Source organism: Pseudorca crassidens, chromosome 3 (genome assembly GCF_039906515.1).
Source record: "Pseudorca crassidens isolate mPseCra1 chromosome 3, mPseCra1.hap1, whole genome shotgun sequence".
Taxonomy (NCBI): Eukaryota; Metazoa; Chordata; class Mammalia; order Artiodactyla; family Delphinidae; genus Pseudorca; species Pseudorca crassidens.
In genome coordinates this window covers 75,014,541-75,027,095 of record NC_090298.1, presented here as the reverse complement: position 1 = coordinate 75,027,095, position 12,555 = coordinate 75,014,541, and positions in this window count along the sequence as shown.

Below are 12,555 nucleotides of genomic sequence, written 5' to 3'. Positions count from 1 at the left end.
AATTGACTCCTTGTACTCAAGTTCAAGACCCTTTATTTTGCTTAAATTTTATTTTTGTTAAAAATTTAATGTTAATATTCTGCCCTCTAGAAGCTTACATTTCATCACTGATCATACTTGGTATAAAGAAGTTCCTTAATATATTATTTAATTAAATGTGGAAAAAACTTTTTTTAGGGTTTGTCTTTGCAATCACCTGTTAAATCTTTTCAGACCAATCCTTAATCTGTTCTCCAATATTATCACTCTCAACCTGATGGGTAATAGTCATTTGATCACGTGCCCTCCAATCTGAATTTTTTGCTCTTTCTCTCTGCTCCACTCTGTAGCATAGAGGGTTGATCTCATTTTTTAGCCTCCATTGCTAATTGGCTTCTAGCTAGGTATAGACAATGGAGATTCTTAAGGGGGATTGGAGGGCAGAAGAAAAGGAGAAGCCAGGATACTTTTCCCTATCATTTTTGCTTTGATCCTCATCCTTCAGGACATTGACTACTGCTTTTGTAGGACAGCACCTCAGTCCCTGGTGTCAACAACTCTTGTTGACCTTGGCTCCTGGCTTTTGGTAAGGCTACCTTCTCCCTTTGCTATTTCAGCCCTAGAGGTAGTGATAGCTTTCTGAGTCTTGCTAAATTCTGGTTGCCTCATAGTCCCCTTTTAGGCCTTTAGATTCTTCCTATAACTTTGTAACTGGTTCCCCATTTTAAATTCCCTTGACATTTGTCCACCTGGGATGGATACTGTTTTCCTAGCTGGATCCTGGCTGATAAAGATAGAGGAGGTTGTTAATCATATCTAAGGATAATATATCCTCTCTCTTTTTTGCTTTCAAATCTCTATATAATACAAACAAAAAAATTTTTCTTAAAGGTACCCCATTAACAGATGACTAAAGGTGGCATAGTAGTGCAGCAATTAAGAGCATAGATTCTGAAGCCAGACTGCCTGGGTTCAAATCTCAGATCTACCTCTTATTATATATGTCACCTTAGGCAATATGTTTACACTCTCTTTTTCTCAGTTTTCCTATCCATAAATTAGGAATATTAGAAATGCTTACTTTAGATAATTGTGTGAGACTTTCCTTACTTGAAATAATTTGGGCCACGTGTGTTTTGGAACTGAGAACATTTTAGATTTTAGGAAGGTAATATGGTACATGTGATCATATTTATATGTTACATAATATACCATATATTACATAATACCCCCAATGGAATCTAGGGCACTGATTAGTAATCAGACATTAACGCCTTCTAAAATCAGATCAGAGTTTGCTGCAAAATGAGTTTGGTCAAGTTTTGCTGCCAAGTGAGTTACCAAAAAACCTGGTTGACAAAGGTTTTTGAATTTTAGAATTATGAGTGAGGGATTAGGCTATTTCTGCTACAGAGTAAACACTAGATAAATGTTAGTGAAAACTTCTTCCAGTCTGGCACTGGTTCATCATTCTCTCTACCCAGCTTGATTAAAAAAAAAAAAGTCCACGTGAAGTCCCTTCACGAGGAAGGGCCCCAGGTTTTTCCTGGATTTAATAGTTCCAAAATAATGATGCAAGCCGACCTCCAAGTTTTAAAGTTCAAAAATGCCACGTCTTGGGCTTCACTGGTGGCGCAGTGGTTGAGAGTCCGCCTGCCGATGCAGGGAACACGGGTTCGTGCCCCGGTTCGGGAAGATCCCACATGCCGTGGGGCGTCTGGGCCCATGAGACATGGCCGCTGGGCCTGCGCATCCGGAGCCTGTGCTCCGCAGCGGGAGAGGCCACAACAGTGAGAGGCCCGCGTACCACACACACACACAAAAAAAGCCACGTCTTTTGGATTAATTATTTCAACTCAATAGAAAATACCAACAATAGGAAAATTAGCAAATCAGCCATTGAGCCCATGTAGGTAGAAATCTAATTCTATTTTGTCAGCCGGAAACATCTAATATGCTGAATGCTGAGAACTTATCAACTATAACAGCAAAAAAAAATTAGGGAAATACTGGTTTGAGTTTTCAATTTCATCTTGTGTTTGAATCACTCAATGGCAATAATTCATTCCTCCCCAAATCTGAAGTTTTCTTCTGCAGTCTGGCTGAATTCTCAGCCAAAGTGATCAGTCTAATGTAGCAACCCTAAAGATCAGCAATTCTGTGAGTTTTCTCAGCTTTGATGGTATCAATAGGCTACATTTGTCTTGGAAATTTGAGTTCTAGGATTGAAACGGAATTGATATTTTTGTTATCAAACTTCAGATAAAATATTTTAAAATAGCTCTGAAAGAAAGTATAAAAAAACTGTCATAAATTTTAAGATTGGAATTGTATCTGCCCCTGTTAAAGTTGGATGAATTGGTATATACATCATGGATTTTTTTTTTTTTTCTAACCTTTCCTTGCTTGTAGCATCACTTTTCTTGCGCACACCTGACTAATATAGACAGTTTAAAGTGATATCTGACTAATTTTGCCAAAGGCTTTGGAAGATCTAATAGCAGTCTTTAAAAATTCTCACTGTTTAAGCATTGTAATACCAAACTTATTGGATAAAATGTCTGTTTTGTTCTGGCAGATTTACCTTTCATTATTTTCTATGGCTCTGTAGAAATGTTTCTCTTGGAACTGCTCATGGAGGTTTGTTCTCCATCTTTTCTAACATTGATAATTCTCCCCAAAGGTACCTTTCAACTGAGCCATTTAACTCACCAGGGGGCTCAATAGATTGAGACCAAGCTTGCAAGCGCTTAGGGCTTTTGGCCCTGCTCTTCTATTCCAACCATGCACTCCAGTGGGAGAGCAGTCACATTAAGGCCATGAAAGGCCAAGTTGTCAAAAGAAAACTTGGATTTCCTTCTTCCTCAGCACTGAGGTGAGCTCCCTTCCACAAAACCTTGCCTCCTGTTACTTACATGTTACCTTATATGGCTTCAGAGTGGAGGCTGAAGCAAAGACTCCACCACCTGTGCCATTCTCTTTGGTCCACTATCAAGGCTCCTTGGGCAGCCTCCTTTTCTACCATCTCTGTCCAACTTATTTCTGAGGTTGCTTCAGTTAGACTCTCTACCTTATTTTAGAGCCTGACTCACAAACTATTTTTGAGAAGATTTCTTACTTTAAAAATTTCTGTTGCTAAAATGCCTTCAGGTATTGGATTGTCACTTCTGGAGTGCTGTCGTTTATTATCTACTTATTTATGCAATAACAAGTTTCTTCTTCACTTTCTGATATGTGTATATCAATATCTATCAATATTGTGTGTCTATATGTAATACTTATTATACTGTGTCCATGTACATACATCTGTCTTAGCTTGGACTGCTATAACAAAATACCACAGACTGGTGGTTTAGACATCAGGGATTTATTTTCTCACAGCTCTGGAGGCTAGAATTCCCAGATCAGAGTGCCAGCATGGTTGGTTTCTGGTGAAAGCACATGGCTTCTTCTTTGTTTGGAAGTGGAGAGAGTGTAAGCAAGCTTTCTGGCATCTCTTTTTATAAGGGCACTAATCCAATAATTAGGGCCCCATCCTCATGATCGCATCTAAACCTAATTACCTCCCAAAGACTCCATCTCTGAATACCATGACATTGGAAGTCAGGGCTTCAACATGTGAATTTTGGGTGGACACAGTCATTCAATGTATATATGTTGGAGAAATTCATGACCCCAGGTGCTTAGTCCTATAACTACATTTAAGCCAAGCTTGTGATTCCACTAAATTGAGGTCAAAACTTAGTATTTGTGGCAAGATGATAATATTTTGTCCCATAAACTATCCTGGTAGAATTAAATACTGTATGTTTTGAGGAAGCATCAGTCTCTTGCTAAGTAAACAAAAAAAGTTCAAATATAAATTTAATACCATTATAGGAAATGGAATACATAATAATAATGAAGCCAAAAGTAAATAGAAAAACTCAGAAGTACCAATTATTTCTTAGAACCAGTTTCAGTTTCAGGTAATTCCCATAGCAAGTGCCCAAACGAGACAATACATATATGAAACAGCTTTGTACGGCATGGAGCCTTTGAAATGCATTTTTGTTATTTGTGTTGTTGACTTCTGCTATTCTGTTGTCACATACCTTGGCTCAGGTTCTCATCCCCCAGGGCCACAAGACCAGATTAACAGCAGTCTCCTGGGGGAAAAACCAGTGGGGATTCTGAAGGTGGGAGTGTAGGACTCCAGCTGCTTTGAGAGCTGGGAGGTGTCTGTGACTTGTCACCTCTGATTGCCACAGCCCATGGACAGGATATCTGAGCATAGCACATTGGATACCTCCACTCTTATTGAAGTCCCTCAGAGAGAGGCACGAAACTACTTCCAGGATGGCAGCTAGAAGATGAAGTCATACTTAGGACAACCTGTGGGAGGAGAGGGGAGCCAAAGAATCCAGCGTCCTTGACCTTTTCAGTTACATGATACAAGAAGTAAGGAGAAGCTTACAGGTTGAGGGGTGTTTAGTCTCTTATCAAACTTTCATACTGTTTTGCCTGACAGAGCCTAATGACCTCTCTTTACTAAGCTGTACATCCATACATGGTAATGCAGAGCCCAGGCTGTGGAGTGTGCAGACTTGGAATGTCTTGACTCTGCCTTTTACTAGCTGTGTTGTCTTGGGCAACTTACTTAATAACTCTGGGCTTGTTTGCTCATTTGTAAAGTGGGCTAAAATTAGTACCTATCTAATATTGTTATGGTAAGAACTAAATGAGACAATGTAGGGAAAACGCCTAGCCTAATGCCTGGCACATAGTGAGTATTCAATAACTATTAAGTAATCTCAATTTTATTTATTTATTTATTTATTTTTTACATCTTTATTGGGGTATAATTGCTTTACAATGGTGTGTTATTTTCTGCTTCATAACAAAGTGAATCAGTTATACATATACATATGTTCCCATATCTCTTCCCTCTTGCGTCTCCCTCCCTCCCACCCTCCCTATCCCACCACTCCAGGCAGTCACAAAGCACCGAGCTGATCTCCCTGTGCTATGCAGCTGCATCCCACTAGCTATCTACCTTACGTTTGGTAGTGTATATATGTCCATGCCACTCTCTCGCTTTGTCACAGCTTACCCTTCCCCCTCCCCATATCCTCAAGTCCATTCTCTAGTAGGTCTGTGTCTTTATTCCTGTCTTACCCCTAGGTTCTTCATGACATTTTTTTTCTTAAATTCCATATATATGTGTTAGCATACGGTATTTGTCTTTCTCTTTCTGACTTACTTTACTCTGTATGATATACTCTAGGTCTATCCACCTCATTACAAATAGCTCAATTTCGTTTCTTTTTATGGCTGAGTAATATTCCATTGTATATATGTGCCATATCTTCTTTATCCATTCATCCAATGATGGACACTTAGGTTGTTTCCATCTCCGGGCTATTGTGAATAGAGCTGCAATGAACATTTTGGTACATGACTCTTTTTGAATTATGGTTTTCTCAGGGTATATGCCCAGTAGTGGGATTGCTGGGTCATATGGTTGTTCTATTTGTAGTTTTTTAAGGAACCTCCATACTGTTCTCCATAGTGGCTGTACCAATTCACATTCCCACCAGCAGTGCAAGAGTGTTCCCTTTTCTCCACACCCTCTCCAGCATTTATTGTTTCTAGATTTTTTGATGATGGCCATTCTGACTGGTGCGAGATGATATCTCATTGTACTTTTGATTTGCATTTCTCTAATAATTAATGATGCTGAGCATTCTTTCATGTGTTTGTTGCAGTCTGTATATCTTCTTTGGAGAAATGTCTATTTAGGTCTTCTGCCCATTTTTGGATTGGGTTGTTTGTTTTTTTTGTTATTGAGCTAAATGAGCTGCTTATAAATTTTGGAGATTAATCCTTTGTCAGTTGCTTCATTTGCAAATATTTTCTCCCATTCTGAGGGTCGTCTTTTGGTCTTGTTTATGGTTTCCTTTGCTATGCAAAAGCTTTTAAGTTTCATTAGGTCCCATTTGTTTATTTTTGTTTTTATTTCCATTTCTCTATGAAGTGGGTCAAAAAGGATCTTGCTGTGATTTATGTCATAGAGTGTTCTATGTTTTCCTCTAAGAGTTTGATAGTTTCTGGCCTTACATTTAGTTCTTTAATCCATTTTGAGCTTATTGTTGTATATGGTGTTAGGGAGTGATCTAATCTCGCACTTTTACATGTACCTGTCCAGTTTTCCCAGCACCACTTATTGAAGAGCCTGTCCTTTCTCCACTGTACATTCCTGCCTCCTTTATCAAAGATAAGGTGACCATGTGTGCGTGGGTTTATCTCTGGGATTTCTATCCTGTTCCATTGATCTATCTTTCTGTTTTTGTGCCAGTACCATACTGTCTTGATTACTGTAGCTTTGTAGTATAATCTGAAGTCAGGGAGCCTGATTCCTCCAGCTCAGTTTTTCGTTCTCAAGATTGCTTTTGCTATTCCGGGTCTTTTGTGTTTCCATACAAATTGTGAAATCTTTTGTTCTAGTTCTGTGAAAAGTGCCAGTGGTAGTTTGATAGGGATTGCATTGAATCTGTAGGTTGCTTTGGGTAGTAGAGTCATTTTCACAATGTTGATTCTTCCAATCTAAGAACATGGTATATCTCTCCATCTATTTGTATCATCTTTAATTTCTTTCATCAGTGTCTTATAATTTTCTGCATACAGGTCTTATGTCTCCCTAGGTAGGTTTATTCCTAGATATTTTATTCTTTTTGTTGCAGTGGTAAATGGGAGTGTTTTCTTGATTTCACTTTCAGATTTTTCATCATTAGTGTATGGGAATGCCAGAGATTTCTGTGCATTAATTTTGTATCCTGCTACTTTACCAAATTCATTGATTAGCTCTAGTAGTTTTCTGGTAGCATCTTTAGGATTCTCTATGTATAGTATCATGTCATCTGCAAACAGTGACAGCTTTACTTCTTCTTTACTGATTTGGATTCCTTTTATTTCCTTTTATTCTCTGATTGCTATGGCTAAAACTTCCAAAACTATGTTAAATAAGAGTGGTGAGAGTGGGCAACCTTGTCTTGTTCCTGACCTTAGTGGAAATGCTTTCAGTTTTTCACAATTGAGGACGATGTTGGCTGTGGGTTTGTCACATATGGCCTTTATTATGTTGAGGAAAGTTCCCTCTATGCCTACTTTCTGCAGGGTTTTTATCATAAATGGGTGTTGAATTTTGTCAAAAGCTTTCTCTGCATCTATTGAGATGATCATATGGTTTTTCTCCTTCAATTTGTTAATATGGTGTATCATGTTGATTGATTTGCATATATTGAAGAATCCTTGCATTGCTGGAATCAACCCCACTTGATCATGGTGTATGATCCTTTTAATGTGCTGTTGGATTCTGTTTGCTAGTATTTTGTTGAGGATTTTTGCATCTATATTCATCAGTGATATTGGCCTGTAGTTTATTTTCTTTGTAACATCCTTGTCTGGTTTTGGTATCAAGGTGATGGTGGCCTCGTAGAATGTGTTTGGGAGTGTTCCTCCCTCTGCTATATATATATATATATATATATATATATTTTTTTTTTTTTTTTTTCGGTACGCAGGCCTCTCACTGTTGTGGCCTCTTCTGTTGCGGAGCACAGGCTCCGGATGCGCAGGCTCAGCGGCCATGGCTCATGGGCCCAGCTGCTCCGCACCATGTGGGATCTTCCCGGACCAGGGCACGAACCTGTGTCCCCTGCCTCGGCAGGCAGACTCTCAACCACTGCGCCACCAGGGTAGCCCCTTCTGCTATATTTTGGAAGAGTTTGAGAAGGATAGGTATTAGCTCTTCTCTAAATGTTTGATAGAATTTGGCTGTGAAACCATCTGGTCCTGGGCTTTTGTTTTTTGGAAGATTTTTAATCACAGTTTCAATTTCAGTGCTTGTGATTGGTCTGTACATATTTTCTGTTTCTTCCTGATTCTGTCTTGGCAGGTTGTGCATTTCTAAGAATTTGTCCATTTCTGCCAGGTTGTCCATTTTATTGGCATAGAGTTGCTTGTAATACTCTCTCATGATCTTTTGTATTTCTGCAGTGTCAGTTGTTATTTCTGCTTTTTCATTTCTGATTCTATTGATTTGAGTCTTCTCCCTTTTTTTCTTGATGAGTGTGGCTAATGATTTATCAATTTTGTTTATCTTCTCAAGGAACCAGCTTTTAGTTTTATTGATCTTTGCTATCGTTTCCTTCATTTCTTTTTCATTTATTTCTGATCTGATTTTTATGATTTCTTTCCTTCTGCTCACTTTGGGGTATATTTGTTCTTCTTTCTCTAATTGCTTTAGGTGCAAGTTTAGGTTTTTTATTCGAGATGTTTCCTGTTTCTTAAGGTAGGAATGTATTGGTATAAACTTCCGTCTTAGAACTGCTTTTGCGGCATCCCATAGGTTTTGGGTCGTTGTGTCTCTATTGTCATTTGTTTCTAGGTATTTTTTTTATTTCCTCTTTGATTTCTTAAGTGATCACTTCGTTATAAAGTAGTGTATTGTTTAGCCTCCATGTGTTTGTATTTTTTATATATCTTTTCCTGTAATTGATATCTAGTCTCATAGCGTTGTGGTCGGAAAAGATACTTGATACAATTTCAATTTTCTTAAATTTACCAAGGCTTGATTTGTGACCCAAGATATGATCTATCCTGGAGAATGTTCCATGAGCACTTGAGAAAAATGTGTATTTTGTTGTTTTTGGATGGAATGTCTTATAAATATCAATTAAGTCCATCTTGTTTAATGTTTCATTTAAAGCTTGTGTTTCCTTATTTATTTTCATTTTGGACGATCTGTCCATTGGTGAAAGTGGGGTGTTAAAGTCTACTATGAATGTGTTACAGTTGATTTCCCCTTTTATGGCTGTTAATATTTGCCTTATGTATTGAGGTGCTCCTATGTTGGGTGCATAAATATTTACAATTGTTATATCTTCTTCTTGGATCGATCCCTTGATCATTATGTAGTGTTCTTCTTTGTCTCTACTAATAGTCTTTATTTTAAAGTCTATTTTGTCTGATATAAGAATTGGTACTCCAGCTTTCTTTTGGTTTCCATTTGCATGGAATATCTTTCTTCATCCCCTCACTTTCAGTCTGTATGTGTGTCTAGGTCTGAAGTGGGTCTCTTGTAGACAGCTTATATATATGGGTCTTGTTTTTGTACCCATTCAGCCAGTCTGTGTCTTTTGGTGGGAGCATTTAGTCCATTTACATTTAAGGTAATTATCGATATGTATGTTCCTATTCCCATTTTCTTAATTGTTTTGGGTTTGTTATTGTAGGTCTTTTTCTTCTCTTGTGTTTCTTGCCTAGAGAAGGTCCTTTAGCATTTGTTATAAAGCTGGTTTGGTGGTGCTGAACTCTCTCAGCTTTTGTTTGTCTGTAAAGGTTTTAATTTCTCCATCAAATCTGAATGAGATCCTTGCTGGGTAGAGTACTCTTGGTTGCAGGATTTTCTCCTTCATCACTTTAAATATGTCTGCCAGTCCTTTCTGGCTTGCAGAGTTCTGCTGAAAGATCAGCGGTTAACCTTATGGGGATTCCCTTGTGTGTTATTGTTGTTTTTCCCTTGCTGCTTTTAATATATTTTCTTTGTAGTTAATTTTTGACAGTTTGATTAATATGGGTCTTGGCATGTTTCTCCTTGGATTTATCATATATGGGAGTCTCTGTGCTTCCTGGACTTGATTAACTATTTCCTTTCCCTTATTGGGAAGTTTTCAACTATAATCTCTTCAAATATTTTCTCAGTCCCTTTCTTTTTCTCTTCTTCTTCTGGAACCCCTACAATTCTAATGTTGGTGCCTTTAATATTGTCCCAGAGGTCTCTGAGACTGTCCTCATTTCTTTTCATTCTTTTTTCTGCTCTGCAATAGTTATTCCCACTATTTTATCTTCCAGGTCACTTATCCGTTCTTCTGCCTCAGTTATTCTGCTATTGATCCCATCTAGAGTATTTTTAATTTCATTTATTGTGTTGTTCATCGTTGCTTGTTTCATCTTTAGTTCTTCTAGGTTCTTGTTAAATATTTCTTGCATTTTGCCTATTCTATTTCCAAGATTTTGGATCATCTTTACTATCATTATTCTGAATTCTGTTTCAGGTAGACTGCCTATTTCCTCTTCATTTGTTAGGTCTGGTGGGTTTTTATCTTGCTCCTTCAACTGCTGTGTGTTTTTCTGTCTTCTCATTTTGCTTATCTTACTGTGTTTGGGGTCTCTTTTTTGCAGGCTGCAGGTTCGTAGTTCCCGTTGTTTTTGGTGTCTGTCCCCAGTGGCTAAGGTTGGTTCAGTGGGTTGTGTAGGCTTCCCGGTGGAGGGGACTAGTGCCTGTGTTCTGCTGGATGAGGCTGGATCTTGTCTTTCTGGTGAGCAAGTCCACGTCTGTTGTTGTGTTTTGGTGTTTCTGTGGACTTATTATGATTTTAGGCAGCCTCTCTGCTAATGGGTGGGGTTGTGTTCCTGTGTTGCTAGTTGTTTGGCATAGGGTGTCCAGCACTGTAGCTTGCTGGTCGTTGAGTGAAGCTGGGTGTTGGTGTCGAGATGGAGATCTCTGCCGTTTGATATTATGTGGAGCTGGGAGGTGTCTTGTGGACCAGTGTCCTGAAGTTGGCTCTCCCTCCTCAGAGGCACAGCACTGACTCCTGGCTGAAGCACCAAGAGCCTTTCATCCACACGGCTCAGAATAAAGGGGAGAAAAAGTAGAAAGAAATAATTAGTAGAAGTAGAAAGAAAGAAAGAAACAAAGAAAGAAAGGAGGGAGGGAGGCAGGGAGGGAGGAAGAAGGAAGGAGGGCAGGAAGGAAAAAAAGAAAGAAAGTAGATAAAGTAAAATAAAATAAAGTAAGATAAAATAAAATCAAGTTATTAAAATAAATAATTATTAAGAAAAAAATAAACGGACGGATAGAATCCTAGGACAAATGGTGGAAGCAAAGTTATACAGACAAAATCTCACACAGAAGCATACACACACACACTCACAAAAAGAGGAAAAGGGGAACAAATCATAAATCTTGCTCTCAAAGTCCATCTCCTCAATTTGGGATGATTCGTTGTGTATTCATGTATTCCACAGATGCAGGGTACATCCAGTTGACTGTGGAGCTTTAATCCGCTGCTTCTGAGGCTGCTGGGAGAGATTTCCCTTTCTCTCCTTTGTTCTCACCGCTCCCGGGGCTCAGCTTTGGATTTGGCCCTGCCTCTGCGTGTAGGTCGCCAGAGGGCGTCTGTTCTTCCCCCAGACAGGACGGGGTTAAAGGAGCAGCTGCTTCGGGGACTCTGGCTCACTCAGGCCGAGGGGAGGGAGGGGTACGGAGTGCGGGGCGGGCCTACGGCGGCACAGGCCGGCGTGTCGTTGTACCAGCCTGAGGCGCGCTGCGCGTTCTTCCGGGAAAGTTGTTCCTGGATTCCGGGAGCCTGGCAGTGGCGGGGTGCACAGGCTCCCCGGAAGGGGGGTATGGATAGTGACCTGTGCTCGCACACAGGCTTCTTGGTGGCGGCCGCAACAGCCTTAGCGTTTTATGCCTGTCTCTGGGGTCCGCGCTTTTAGCCGAGGCTCGCGCCCGTCTCTGGAACTCCTTTAAGCAGTGCTCCTAATCCCCTCTCCTCGCGCACCAGGAAACAAAGAGGGAAGAAAAAGTCTCTTGCCTCTTCGGCAGGTCCAGACTTTTCCCGGACTCCCTCCCGGCAAGCTGTGGTGCACTAACCCCCTGCAGGCTGTGTTCACGCTGCCAACCCCAGTCCTCTCCCTGTGCTCCAACCGAAGCCGGAGCCTCAGCTCCCAACCCCACCCGTGCCGGCAGGTGAGCAGACAAGCTTCTCGGGCTGGTGAGTGCTGGTCGGCACCGATCCTCTGTGCGGGAATCTCTCCGCTTTGCCCTCCGCACCCCTGTTGCTGTGCTCTCCTCCGCGGCTCCGAAGCTTCCCTCCTCTGCCACCCGCAGTCTCCGCCCGTGAAGGGGCTTCTTAGTGTGTGTAAACCTTTCCTCCTTCACAGCTCCCTCCCACTGGTGCAGGTCCTGTCCCTATTCTTTGTCTCTGTTTATTCTGTTTTCTTTTGCCCTACGTGGTACGTGGGGAGTTTTTTGCCTTTTGGGAGGTCTGAGGTCTTCTGCCCGCGTTCCGTAGGTGTTCTGTAGGAGTTGTTCCACATGTAGACGTATTTCTGGTGTGTCTGTGGGGAGGAAGGTGATCTCCGCGACTTACTCTTCTGCCATCTTCCCGGAAGCCCACAGTAATCTCAATTTTATTGTGGCTGCTATGATTGTATCTGCCTGAGTTTGAATCCTGGCTCTGCCACTTACTAGCTGTGTGACTTTGGGCATGTTGCTTAACCACTATCTCTGTGCTGTAGTTTTCTCATCTATAAAATGGGCATAATAATATTACCTATCTTATAGGCTTGTTATGAGGATTAAATAAACTTAATAGCTATAAGTCCTTGGAAGACTGCCTGGCCCATAGAAAATGCTATATATGTGCTGGCTAAATAATTAAATAACATTATTATCATTACACTAATCAAATTAAAGAGAAATTCCCCTTCTCTTTACCTAAGAAACCCCAAACCAGGAATTTAAAT